Genomic DNA, 15,407 nt, shown 5'->3' with positions numbered 1-15,407 from the left:
AGTCTGCACCTTAAATCAAAAATAGCGCACCGAACCGATTCAGATGATATGTCTTCGTCAACGGCGACTAGATGACCTAAGGCAAGAATAGAAATGAGCTGCATCAACACATATACTATTCTAAGCACTAAACAGATTAGGGTTAGATGAACTTACCCAAGAAGGAACTCAGAATCACTGGAATAACGATTCAAAAGTGATGGTTTAAGGATGTAGAACAACAGGAAAGAATCTTAAGATGATTCACCAACTTCTCTCTCACTTTCTCTCTCCTTTCCTCTCTCTTTCTTAGCTAGGGTTAGGAAATTCGTATGGAAAAGAGAGTTAGGGTTTTAAGGTCTATATATAGGCCTAACATTGATGAAAACAACCCTAGGGCCAAGGTATACTTAGGTTATAACCAAAACAGGCCTCTCTCGATCCAACGGAACACTTCCGGTGGTCCTTTTTCCACGTGCGGTCGGACTTAAGCTCACTGACCATGGATCTAGGTCAGACTGAGTTTTCGTACCGATCGGCTTTACAGATCAGCCGTGGCAGACCACACTCAATTCAACGGTCACCGAAACTCGATCAGGTCCACAAGCACAATGACCTGCCTGGGTCACCTTCCCTGATCAGAGGGTGAAATTGGGTCAGAATCCAACGGTCAGATTGTTTAAAATCATCGCGCAAGCAACACGACTCAAATTTCATAAAATCATATTTAATTTCTCACCGTTCTCACACTCTTCACTCCGGACTCAATCAAATCGATCTAGGACATCATCTGGACTTGATTTTTGAGTTGATGGTCAAGTCCAACATAGTGACCATAATTGTCTAAGATCATCGCCATCGGACTTACGACATGCGGTCCAGGTCCGATCCAAAGTTTCTAAAAATTCCCAAGAGCAACTAGATTTAGCGCTGAATCCCAGATTTCAGAGTAACATAGTGCTAATTATTCTACTGGTTTTGAGTCATGCAGATCGAATTTAAAGTGATTGATGCTAATTTCACAAGCAATCGAGTTTAACGCTAAGTAACCCACAATTAACTTCTAAGGAAAATAGAGGTAGTACTCGGGTTCAGGCACAAAATTTTTCGGGTCATTACAATCTACCCCCCTTAAAGAAAATTTCGTCCTCGAAATTCATACCTTCTCATATTCCTCAAGGATCTGAGGGTAGTTCTTTCTAACCTCAGCTTCAGACTCCCAAGTAGCCTCTTCTTCACTATGATGCGTCCATAGTACTTTCACAAGAGAGATAACCTTATTACGCAATACCTGCTCCTTCCTGTCAAGGATACGCGTCGGTCGCAGTACATATGTGGCATCCTCGCTCAACTGCACCTACTCCCAACTGATAATATGTGAAGGATCAGGAACGTACTTCTTCAGCATAGAGACATGAAATACATTATGCATGCCCGCAAGTGGTGTGGGCAAAGCAAGGTGGTACGCTACCTCTCCCACTCGATTCAGTATTTGAAATGGACCAATAAATCTCGGCGTGAGCTTTTCCTTCTTACCGAACCGCAGAACTCCCTTCATAGGGGAAACCTTAAGAAATACATGGTCCCCAACCTCAAACTCAAGCGGTCGCCGCCTCGTATCAGCATAACTCTTCTACCTGCTCTGGACTGTCAGAAGTCGACGTCGAATAATGTCAACTTTCTCTGAAGTCGCCTGCACCAACTCCGGGCCAAGTAAACTACACTCGCCAACTTCTGCCCAGCAATGCTGTGCTCTGCACGGGCGACCATACAATGCCTCATAGGGAGCCATGCCGATACTCACCTGAAAACTGTTATTATACGCGAACTCTGCATAAGGGAGACAATCATCCCAATTGTCCTTGAAATCCAAAGCACAAGCTCGCAACATGTCATCCAGAATCTGATTCACACGTTCCGTCTGCCCATCGATCTGCAGATGAAACGCGGTGTTAAGCTTCAATTTCATACCCATCGCTTCCTGGATACGAGTCTAGAAGATAGATGTGAAACGCATCTCTGTTAGACACAATCTCCAAGGGAACTCCATGCAGACGTATAATCTCCTTGATGTACAATCTAACCAACTCGTCTGCAGAGTTTGTGACTCTGATTGGTAAGAAATGAGCCGACTTCGTCAATCGGTCGACGATTACCCAAATAGAGTCATGTCCCTTCCTCGTTCTCGGCAACCCTGAAATAAAGTCCATAGAGATGAAGTCTTACTTCCATTCAGCTATGGGCATGGGCTGAAGCAGCCCAAGAGGTTGGCGATGCTCTGCCTTGACCTGCTGGCACGTGAGACAACGAGATACAAACTCAGCAATGTGAACCTTCATGTTGTCCCACCAATATGATCTTCTCATATATTGATACATCTTCATGCTACCTGGATGCATCACAAGCTTAGAACTATGGGCTAACTCGAGAACCTCCCGTCTCAAGTCAGGAATATCTGGGACACATAACTGGCCACGAAATCGTAGGCCCCCATCTGAACCAACACTCCACTCGGAGCTCTCATCTATACCAACCCGCTTTCTCATCTTCGTCAAAAGCTCATCATCTGCCTGAGCTGTAATGATCTTCTCATCTATGAGGGGCTGTACATGAATGTGTGCGATAACCTCATACGGCTCTTCCACCGTAAGTTTCTACTCAAAGTCTCGCACAAACTCCAACATGTCCCATTCTGCTATTATTAACGGAGCCACAAACTCTATAGCCTTCTTGCGACTCAACGCGTTTGCCACAAGGTTCACCTTGCTCGGATGGTAAGAAACATCGAACTTAAAGTCTTTCAATGTTTCCATCCACCGGCGTTGCCTCATATTCAAGTCACACTGCGTGAAAATATACTTAAGGCTCTTATGGTCGCAAAAGAGCTCGAACTCCTCTCCATAGAGGTAATGTCTCCAAAGCTTTAATGCGAAAATGACAGCTGCCAACTCCAAGTCGTGCGTAGGGTAATTCTCTTCGTGTTTCCTCAACTGTCTCGAAGCATATGCAATCACCTTGTCCTTCTGCATAAGGACACAACCTAGGCCAACGCGAGAGGCGTCAGTATATATAGTATACTTAACCCCTTGCTTTGGCAATACTAGCACAGGGGCGGACGTCAACTTGTCCTTCAGCTCTTGAAAAGCTATCTCTGCCCTCTCATTCTAAGCAAACTTCAAATCTTTCCATGTCAACTGAGACAACGATCTGGCTATCTTCGAGAAGTTTCGTATGAAGTGTCGATAATAGCCTGCTAGACCCAGAAAGCTTCTTACCTTAGTAACTGAACCAGGCTGCTTCTAGTCCTGCACTGTAGCTACCTTAGCAAGATCGACAGCTATCCCTTCCTTGGACACCACATGTCCCAGGAACTTGACTTCCTCTTTCCAAAAATTGCATTTCTTGAATTGCGCAAAAAGCTGATTCTTCCTAAGAGTATCCAAGACCGATCTTAAGTGCTCCTCGTGCTCTTCCCGACTTGCAGAATATATCAAGATGTCATCGATAAAGACAATGACAAATCGGAATAAGAATGGCCGAAACACCCTGTTCATCAGATCCATGAACACGGCTGGTGCGTTCATAAGACCGAACGACATCACAAGGAACTCATAATGGCCAAAGCTAGTCCTGAAAGTGGTCTTCTGCACGTCCTCATTCTTGGCGCGCAACTGATGATACCCTGACTACAGATCAACTTTCGAAAAGTACCGTGCCCCCTTCAACTGATCAAATAGATCATCAATCCTAGGCAAAGGGTACTTATTCTTCACAGTCACTAGATTCAACCTGCGATAATCAATACATAATCAAGGAACCATCTTTCTTCTTAATAAACAGGACAGGTGCTCCCCAAGGAGACACACTAGGTCAAATAAAGCCCAACTCCAACAAGCCATCTATCTGCTTCCTCAATTCTTTCATTTCACTCGGAGGCATATAATAGGTGGGCAAAGAAATGGGCACCGCACCAGGCATGAGATCGATAGTAAAGTCAATCTCATGCTGAGGAGGTAATCCAGGAATCGACTCAAACACATCTTCAAACTCCCAAACTACAGGCGTGCTTTCAAACGCCGATCCAGCCATACTCTCCAACAGAGAAGTATAATAATCAAGACGAAAAGGGTAACTGACCTGAGCTGGGAAAGTAACTGTCTCGCCCTCAGGTCCATGGATTGTCACCGACCTTGCTTCACAATCAATCTCTTCTCGCATCCTCGTGAGCCAATCCATACCCATAATAACATCGTAATGGAAAAGAGGTGCGACAAAAAGATCAACAAGAATCGATCCACTCCCTAGATCAATCAAACAATCCAAACAATGCTTGTTCATAGTAGAGGAGATCCCTTTAGCGGTAGTGAGCGTCACTCCTTTTATAGAAACAGTGCTCAAATTCAGACGCCTAACTGCCGCATATGATATAAGAGAGGTAGTGGACCCTGTATCCACCAACATAGAAAAGGGAATACCTTCAATGTACACTGTAACCTCGAAGGATCTCGGCACCAAGTCAGCCATAGGCGCTTCAGCTGAGAGCGCATGAACTTGAGCCTGCTGCTGGCGATTCGGCGGAGGAACCATGGGCCGCTAAGGTGGCCTGAAACAGAAGGTCTGAAGGATGGATGAGCTGGCGCTGAACGAAGAGGTGGAGGTGATATAACCTGAGGCATCGGACAGCTGATCCTCTGCGGTGGAGTAAATCTACTGCCCCGCATATGCAAAAAGCAAGAACGATCCAAATGCCCCATCTTCCTACAATACGAACAACGAAGATCAGCTCGCATCTGCTGAGCGGGCGGTGCTGAACGCCTCGGAGGCGAATCTGTCGGCGGCCTCTTGCCGAGAAATGGTGCACTCTGAAAGTCAGGTCGCGGCCTAGGAACCATAGGTGCTCGCATACGGGACGACCTATCCCCGTCCTGCTCAGCTCGCAAGGACATGCTCACCAACTCCACATAGGAAGATATGCTAGCACAGCACATCTTCGATCGGATCTCAGGCCTCAATCCCTTAGAAAAATGCCGCATCCTCATCGGTTGATCGCTCAGAATTAAGGGAGTATAGCGACCTAGCTCAGTGAACTGGTTCTCATATTCCATCACCGATATCCCTCCCTGGTGGAGGCGAAGGAACTCACTCTCCTTCTCGTGTCGGTACGTAACCGAAAAAAACTTCTCGTGGAAGTGTGCCTCAAATGCCTGCCACGACCACTCATACCCCTCCTCAACAGTGAGGAGAACACTGTCCCACCATAGACTGGCCTCCTTCTCAAACATGAAGGAGGCAAGCTCGACCTGCTCAACCTCAGAATAGTGCAGCGGTCTCAGCATCTTAGAGATGCGATCAATCCAGTACTCGGCCTCCTCGGGTCTATGAGAGCGCGCAAATGTGGGAGGTCGTAAGCGATGAAATCGCTCAAATGTGCCACTCACACTAGCGCTCCCAGATGGGTGGATAGGTGAAGCAGGTGGAGTCACCCCCACTGACTGAGCAAAGATGCCAACCATGGAAGATAGAAACTGCTGCTGCTGGTACTGCTGCTGCTAAATCTGTTGTTGCTGCATCAACAACATCATCTGCTCAAACCTATCAGAAGGCGGAGCAGACGAAGATGCACGGTTCGGCTCAGGAACTGAAGGCGTGACTAGAGGAGCCATAGGTGGAATCACAGGTGTCGGCCCAACACCCGTATGAGACAGGCCCGACTATGGATCCGTCTGGCTACCGCTCAGGGGAGGAACCTCGACAAGCCACTCGATCAAAGAGAGACGGGCCGAAGTCTTTGAACCCTTAGGAGGCATACCCTACATTCAACAGAGAATGCAACCTGTAAGATTCTACAGCCACATAATCCACCCACACAGCAATCACAGCACAACTTCAACGATAAACAACATGCATTCCATTTAACAAAATTTATTGCAATACAAGTAGTGCAGCATTACATGAATCACTACAGGGAAAGCATGTGAACCAAAACATCTAAAACTTCAAACAACAAACAACTACCAACAACTATGCCAACATTGGCAAACAACAAAATAAAGTAAAGGATGACTACAACTGCAGCTACTCGTCGGAATCAGGAGATGGAGGTGGGGCACCCTTATCCTGCAAACAACACAGGATAGACTTCAGAGTTCGAGTCACCTTCTTAAAATTATGCTTCATAAAGCCTCGAAGATCCATGATATCCGGCCTAAAACAGTCTGCCCTTCCTCAAGCCGAGCAATACGGGCATCCCTGGCAGCCTGATCTGTGCTCTGCTCTAGCGCCACAGGAGGAGAACTCTCACTCGTATCCTGTGCCTCAACCTCTTCCTCGTCCTCTGTTTCTTCTTCAATCTCAGCTCCACCCTTGGCATAACTCTCATCCTCATCGCTCTCTGACTCATTCTCACTCTCTGAGGCTTGTCGACGAGGACCAATTTCCATCTACTTTAGGGTCGTCAGATTAATGTGGCGAATAGGTACCGGCTTTTCTGCCCCAAGCCTATAGCCAAACTCATGTGCAAGCTTACAGATGAGTCGGCCAAATGGGAGCGATTTAGTCCTCCTAGTCGAACGAGCAAAAAGAATAATCTGACGTAAAATGTACGTTGGCACACATAGCTTCGCTCCTTGCGCCACCTAATATAGAAAATCTACCATTAGGCGCGTACACTTGCTGCAATTGCTCCACCTTGGATATACATTGAACGTACACATGTGGTGAAGCAAGTGAAAGTTGTCCGTCATGTTGGTAGCTAGAAGACTTCTATTAGGCTGCCATTCGACCAGACGACCACACAGGAGCCGCGTGTGGCAATCCCTCTTGCGCATACTACTCAAAATCTTCTCACTGGCATACACCTCACCTAATGGCACATTCAGGAGTCGGGATATCAAAGCGATGTTGACCGTGGCCTCCCGACCGCTTCCACAAGGAATCTTGAACTGCAGAGGCTCCAGCGAAGGATCACGAATGTTGGCATAAAAAGCTCGAACAGTGCTTGCATTGGAGCGATATTCGCCCTCGAACGAGGGACACCAACCAGCCCCTTCTAAACTCTCCAACAACAAAAACTCGTCAAATAGCTACGGATCAACATGAGCCTCAAAAAGGACCCTATGGCCTTCATAGACTCCATGTGATAGCTCCGCCAATAAGGTTCTTCCAATAGGAGCTTGAGGATCAAGGTCCCGCTTGGTCTGAAACTCACGGGTGGCGGTCGTGTTCGCGGTGGCACCTCTTGGCCTCCGTGCACGGGTTGGGCGGCTAAGCCCGGCTTCATCCATGGGCGCTCTCTTCTTCCCCATCAAAGAAAGAAGGGTGGAGATGGAAAAGATGGCCGTGATAAACTCAAAGAGGGCCATGAAAATGAGAGAAAAGGGAGAAATGGGAAGAATGGTGAAGCTTCCACACACTTGAGATCCGAAAGAAGGATTTGGGAGCTCAAATGAGAAGAAAAGAGAGTGAAATCAGCAATGGGGATGGGTTTTTGAGATGGGTTGGTTGGGTGTGCACGAAAATGGAAGAAGAAGGAGATTGGGGCGAGAGTTTGGTGGAGTTTTGAGAGAAACTTGAAGAAAAGGAGAGCTTGGGAGGGTGTTTTGTGAAGGAAGTAGGGTTTAGAAAGTGTTTTAACCAAGAAACCATGGAGGGGTGGGCCACACTAGGCCCCAAATGCATCGGCCCGAGCCGGCCCGCCCGGCCTGGCTCGCTGGGCGGTGAGGGCTCGCTGAACCGGCGAGGTCATCGCCGGTCTCTGGACCATCCGGCGATGGCTCGCCGTTTGGGCGAGGTCCTCCCGGCCCCCTAAGTGAAAAATGATGAGGGTCCCCCTGGAATTGCCCCGATCGGCCCCTTTGTCCGATTCGACGCCTATCGGGCCATTCGGGTTAAAATCTAATACAAATAGTGGTTTACTGGTATTTGAAGGGTTGAGATGGGAAGATAAACCATCTAAACTCATTAATAGATGGTCTAGAACAGATTTTGGGTCGCTGTGTGTGATCAGGAGTGCGCACAGACTCGATCTCGGCGATCGTTCTCAGTAAACTTTCACCGATAGAAGCAACGAGACACATACACAAATTCTACGATAAACTCGCACCCAAATATACTAAGGTGGCGACAGCGTGCGGTGTGTGACCATAACCCAGGTCCGGTTTAATCCAATTCATGCTCTGATACTAACTTGTAACACCCAAAAATTCGGGGGTCGAGCATAACTCAGCTCCCGAGTTCCAAAACATAACTTATGCAACATATTTAATGATGGATGTATGTTGTCTGTGAGAGTACATAAAACATGGAATAGATTAATCCAAACTGCAAACATATTTCAGGGATAAGTGATAGATGCAAGCGGAAGACTTAAAGAAACATATGTGTACATGTGCAAGTCCCTGAAGTACGTATACATACCAGGTCATATTACAAGTGTTGCTATCAAAAATACAAATATTAAATGACATTATCTATTCCCAAAAGAAAATCTAGAATTCCCATGCAACAGGACATGACTCACAAGAACCCACCTGAAAACTGCATAAAAGAAAATGCAGCCTCATCATCCTCGAACTCCTGCTCTACCTCAGGGGTCGCATTAATATCTGCATCTAAGACAGAGTTTGGTGGGTGATTAAACACCGTCCCAGAATGTGGGAGTGAGTGATCAACTCAGCGGAACAATATAGCAAAGGTTAACATGTTATCAATTCAATCAAGCAGTAATGATAAAGCAGAACAATCAAACATGTCCTAAGTACTCTTATTAGTGTAAGGATGTAAGTAGAATGATGCGTGCCCTCGCGCGTACACTCTCAGCGTCTTCATCTTACGTTACGCATGACACCACCTCAAGTGCTCCACCTCTTCCAGGGACATGCAATGCGGTGCATGAACATGATTACCAAGTTGTTATTAGTCCTTTTCATACAGCAGGATTGGGAAGCTAAGGTACCTTCCTCATATCAATTTTCAAACAGTGATCCATTCTAGGGTCGTCAGTCCTAGACATCTCATATGATCATATGATTTTAGGTCGTTGCAAAGGGCTCATCACCAATCAATGCACGCCTATCATACCTTCGTTACTACAATAAGGCTCGTCACCTCAATGCGGTATGCAGGTATGCTCGAGGTCACTACAAAGGGCTCGTCACCAATCAATGTAGGCCGATAGCACGAATATAGTGTGACATACCACCATAATCGGCTCATAAGTTTGGTTGCTCACTGGTCACTGCGAGGAGGCTCGTCACCCCAGCGTAGGCCGACAGCTCAACCACGGTGTCCCATACCACCATGTCCGGCTCATGAGTCTTAGCGGATCCAGGTACAATGGTTAACAGGATTTGCACCGGTAAGTTTGGTACCTTAGATTCAAGCAATAGCGTCCATACATGGTGAACATACATCGGACAATCGAGTTACTTGACGAACTCGACTAGCACGAGCGCACGTTGGGTTGAACGACATAGAGTGCTCAAACACTCCGTATGGCCAAACCACCGCCGACATCTTTAATACGACTCGGGTTCGTCAAATCACGTCCTACGTGGCGAAAGCAACCTCAGCCACGAACTCAAGGCCGATTACCGATTTCTTAGACTATTCATAGTCCCAAACACATTCGAATATAACAGCTATGCATATACAATTTAGAACAGTAATGGAACAACAATTCAAACCATGTAGTATGTGAGCATTTGAAGAATATCAACTTAACATGGATTTAAACATAAGTAATACTTGAAGTTAAACAACACTGAATGTGACTTGCATGTAGGAAAACATACACACCAATAGGAGTGTTGAGAATCGCTTCTCAACGCCCGCAATTAGGTTAATATATTACCCTTTAGATCATTCAGACATTTCTACAAACACTTAGACTACAAAGGTCAACATACATGACGCATATTGAAATACACACATTTGGGCAATTCCTTTTGCCAAGGAGTTGACACACATACATCTAGCACAAATACACGACAAATAATCATGGCAAACACATATTCATATTTTATACGTATGCGGTACTTTCTACAGTACATAGAATACACAAATCTCAATATAACACATGCATATCAGGAACGCATAATAAACATAGCATTTGGCATGCGAAATCTCATCCATAACAAGAATAAACCATTAGCTGGCATTGAAAGCCTTGAAAACCATAACCTATACGATTAAAGTCTGCACCTTAAACCAGAAATAGCGCACCGAACTGATTCAGATGATATGTCTTCGTCAACGGCGACTAGATGACCTAAGGCAAGAATAGAAATGAGCTGCATCAACACATATACTATTCTAAGCACTAAACAGATTAGGGTTAGATGAACTTACCCAAGAATGAACTCAGAATTACCGGAATAACGATTCAAAAGTGATGGTTTAAGGATGTAGAACGACAGGAAAGAATCTTAAGATGATTCACCAACTTCTCTCTCACTTTCTCTCTCTGTTCCTCTCTCTTTCTTAGCTAGGGTTAGGAAATTCGTATGGAAAAGAGAGTTAGGGTTTTAAGGTCTATATATAGGCCTAGCATTGATGAAAACAACCCCAGGGCCAAGGTATACTTAGGTTATAACCAAAACAGGCCTCTCTCGATGAAACGGAACACTTACGGTAGTCCTTTTTCCACATGCGGTCGGACTTAAGCTCACTGACCATGGATCTAGGTCAGACTGAGTTTTCATACCGATCGGCTTTACAGATAGGCCATGGCGGACCACACTCAATTTAACGGTCACCGAAACTCGATCAAGTCCACAAGCACAATGACCTGACTGGGTCACCTTCCCTGATCAGAGGGTGAAATTGGGTCAGAATTCAACGGTCAGATTGCTTAAAATCATCGCGCAAGCGACATGACTCAGATTTCATAAAATCATATTTAAGTTCTCACCATTCTCACGCTCTTCACTCCGGACTCAATCAAATCGATCTAGGACATCATCTGGACTTGATTTTTGAGGTGATGGTCAAGTCCAACATAGTGACCATAATTGTCTAAGATCATCGCCATCGGACTTACGACGCGCAGTCCAGGTCCGATCCAAAGTTTCTAAAAATTCCCAAGAGCAACTGAATTTAGCGATGAATCCCAGATTTCAAAGTAATATAGCGCTAACTATTCTACTGGTTTTGAGTCATGTAGATCGAATTTAAAGTGATTGATGCTAATTTCATAAGTAATCGAGTTTAACGCTAAGTAACCCATAATTAACTTCTAAGGAAAATAGAGGTAGTACTCAGGTTCAGGCACAAAATTTTTCGGGTCATTACAATCTACCCCCCCTAAAGAAAATTTTGTCCTCGAAATTTGTACCTTCTCATATTCCTCAAGGATCTGAGGGTAACTCTTTCTAACCTAAGCTTTAGACTCCCAAGTAGCCTCTTCTTCACTATGATGCGTCCATAGTACTTTCACAAGAGGGATAACCTTGCTACACAATACCTGCTCCTTCCTGTCAAGGATACGCGTCGGTCGCAATACATATGTGGCATCCTCGCTCAACTGCACATGCTCCCAACTGATAATATGTGAAGGATCGGGAACGTACTTCTTCAGTATAGAGACATGAAATACGTTATGCACGCCCGCCAGTGGTGTGGGCAAAGCAAGGCGGTATGCTACCGCTCCCACTCGATCCAGTATTTGAAATGGACCAATAAATCTCGACATGAACTTTTCATTCTTATCGAACCGCAGAACTCCCTTCATAGAGGAAACCTTAAGAAATACATGGTCTCCAACCTCAAACTTAAGCGGTCGCCGCCTCGTATTAGCGTAACTCTTCTGCCTGCTCTGGGCTGTCAGAAGTCGACGTCGAATAATGTCAACTTTCTCTGAAGTCGCCTGCACCAACTCCGGGCCAATCAAACTACGCTCGCCAACTTCTGCTCAGCAATGCGGTGCTCTGCACGGGCGACCATACAGTGCCTCATAGGGAGCCATGCCGATACTCACCTGGAAACTATTATTATACGCGAACTCTGCATAAGGGAGACAATCATCCCAACTGTCCTTGAAATCTAAAGCACAAGCTCGCAACATGTCTTTCAGAATTTGATTCATACGTTCCGTCTACCCATCTGTCTGCAGATGAAACGCGGTGCTAAACTTCAATTTCACACCCATCGCTTCCTGGATACGAGTCCAGAAGATAGATGTGAAACGCGTGTCTCTGTCAGACACAATCTCCAAGGGAACTCCATACTGACGTACAATCTCCTTGATGTACAACCTAGCAAACTCGTCTGCAGAGTTTGTGACTCTGATCGGTAAGAAATGAGCCGACTTCGTCAATCGGTCGACGATTACCCAAATAGAGTCATGTCCCTTCCTCGTTTTGGGTAACCCTGAAATAAAATCCATAGAGATGAAGTCCCACTTCCATTCTGCTATGGGCATGGACTGAAGCAGCCTAAGAGGTCAGCGATGCTCTGCCTTGACCTGCTGGCACGTGAGACAACGAGATACAAACTCAGTAATGTGAACCTTCATGTTGTCCCACCAGTAAGATCTTCTCATATCTTGATACATCTTCGTGCTACCTGGATGCATCGCAAGCTTAGAAGTATGGGCTGACTCGAGAACCTCCTTTCTCAAGTTAGGAATGTATGGGACACATAACCGGCCACGAAATCGTAGGCCCCCATCTAAACCAACACTCCACTCGGAGTTCTCATCTGTACCAACCCGCTTTCTCATCTTTGCCAAAAGCTCATCATCTGCCTGAGCTGCAACGATCTTCTCGTCCATGAGGGGCTGTACACGAATGTGTGCGATAACCTCATACGGCTCTTCCACCGTAAGTTTCTGCGCAAAGTCTCGCACAAACTCCAACATGTCCTATTCTACTATCATTAGTGGAGCCGCAAACTCTATAGCCTTCTTGCGACTCAACGCGTCTGCCACAAGGTTCGCCTTGCCGGGATGGTAAGAAACATCGAACTTAAAGTCTTTCAATATTTCCATCCATCGGTGCAGCCTCATATTCAAGTCACTCTGCGTGAAAATATACTTAAGGCTCTTGTGGTCGCAAAAGAGCTCGAACTCCTCTCCATCGAGGTAATGTCTCCAGAGCTTTAATGCGAAAATGACAGCTGACAACTCCAGATCGTGCGTAGGGTAATTCTATTTGTGTTTTCTCAACTGTCTCGAAGCATATGCAATCACCCTGTCCTTCTGCATAAGGACACAACCCAGGCCAACGCGAGAGGAGTTAGTATATATATTATACTTAACCCCTTGCTCTGGCAATACTATCACAAGGGCGGACGTCAACTTGTCCTTGAGCTCTTGAAAAGCTATCTCCGCCCTCTCATTCCAAGCAAACTTCAAATCTTTCCGTGTCAACTGAGACAACAGTCTGGCTATCTTCGAGAAGTCTCGTATAAAGCGTCGATAATAGCCTGCTAGACCCAGAAAGCTTCTTACCTTAGTAACTGCACCAGGCTGCTTCCAGTCCTGCACTGTAGCTACCTTAGTAAGATCGACAGCTATCCCTTCCTTAGACACCACATGTCCTAGGAACTTGACATCCTCTTTCCAGAAATCGCATTTCTTGAACTGCGCAAAAAGCTGATTCTTCCTAAAAGTATCCAAGACCGATCTTAAGTGCTCCTCGTGCTCTTCCCGACTCACAGAATATATCAAGATGTCATCGATAAAGACAATGACGAATCAGAATAAGAATGGCCAAAATACCCTGTTCATCAGATCCATGAACACGGCCGGTACATTTGTAAGACCAAACGACATCACAAGGAACTCATAATGGCCAAAGCTAGTCCTGAAAGCGGTCTTCTGCACGTCCTCATTCTTGACGCGCAACTGATGATACCCTGACTGTAGATCAACTTTCGAGAAGTACCGTGCCCCCTTCAACTGATCAAACAGATCATCAATCCTAGGCAAAGGGTACTTATTCTTCACAGTCACCAGATTCAACCTGCGATAATCATTACATAATCGCAAGGAACCATCTTTCTTCTTAACAAACAGGACAGGTGCTCCCCAAAGAGGCACACAAGGTCGAATAAAGCCCAACTCTAACAAGCCATCTATCTGCTTCCTCAATTCTTCCATTTCACTCGGAGGCATACGATAGGTGGGCAAAGAAATGGGTGCCGCGCTAGGCATGAGATCGATAGTAAAGTCAATCTCACACTGAGGAGGTAATCCAGGAATTGACTCAAACACATCTTCAAACTCCTGAACTACAGGCGTGCTTTCAAACGCTGATCTAGCCATACTCTCTAACAGAGAAGTATAATAATCAAGACGAAAAGGGTAACTGACCTGAGCTGGGAAAGTAACTGTCTCGCCCTCAGGTCCATGGATTGTCACCGACCTTGCTTCACAATCAATCTTTGCTCGCATCCTCGTGAGCCAATCCATACTCATAATAACATCATAATGGAAAAGAGGTGTAACAAAAAGATCAACAAGAATCGATCCACTCCCTAGATCAATCAAACAATCCAAACAACGCTTGTTCATAACAGAGGAGTTCCCTGTAGCAGTAGTGAGCGTCACTCCTTTTATAGAAACAGTGCTCAAATTCAGATGCCTAACTGCCACATATGATATAAGAGAGGTAGTGGACCCTGTATCCACCAATATAGAAACGGGAATACCTTCAATGTGCGCTGTAACCTCGAAGGATCTCAGCACCAAGTCAACCATAGGTGCTTCAGCTGAGAGCGCATGAACTCGAGCCTGCTGCTGGCAATTCGGCGGAGGAACCATGGGCCGCTGAGGTGGCCTGAAGCTAGGTACAGAAGGTCTAAAGGATGGATGAGCTGGCACTGAACGAAGAGGTGGAGGTGATATAACCTGAGGCATCGGACGGCTGATCCTCTATGGTGGAGTAAATCCACTATCCCGCATACATGAAAAGCAAGAATGATCCAAATGCCCCATCTTCCCACAATACGAACAGCGAAGATCAGCTCGCATCTACTGAGCGGGCGGCGCTGAATGCCTCGGAAGAGAATCTGCGCGTGACCTCTTACCGAGAAATGGTGCACTTTGAAAGTCAAGTAGCTGCCTAGGAACCATAGGTGCTCACATACGGGATGACCTGTCCCCGTCCTACTCAGCTCGCAAGGACATGCTCACCAACTCCGTATAAGAAGATATGCTAGTACAACACATCTTCAATCGGATCTTAGGCCTCAATCCTTTAAAAAAATGCCGCATCCTCATTGGCTGATCGCTCAGAATCAAGGGAGTATAGCGACCTAGTTCAGTGAACCGGTTCTCATATTCCATCACCAGCATCCCTCCCTAGCAGAGGCAAAGGAACTCACTCTCCTTCTCGTGTCGCGCACGTGACCGAAAAATACTTCTTGTGGAAGCGTGCCTCAAACGCCTGCCATGACCACTCATACCCCTCCTCAATAGTGCGGAGAAC

The sequence above is a fragment of the Magnolia sinica genome, chromosome 5 (genome assembly GCF_029962835.1).
Source record: "Magnolia sinica isolate HGM2019 chromosome 5, MsV1, whole genome shotgun sequence".
NCBI lineage: Eukaryota > Viridiplantae > Streptophyta > Magnoliopsida > Magnoliales > Magnoliaceae > Magnolia > Magnolia sinica.
This window is presented reverse-complemented; position numbering follows the sequence as displayed.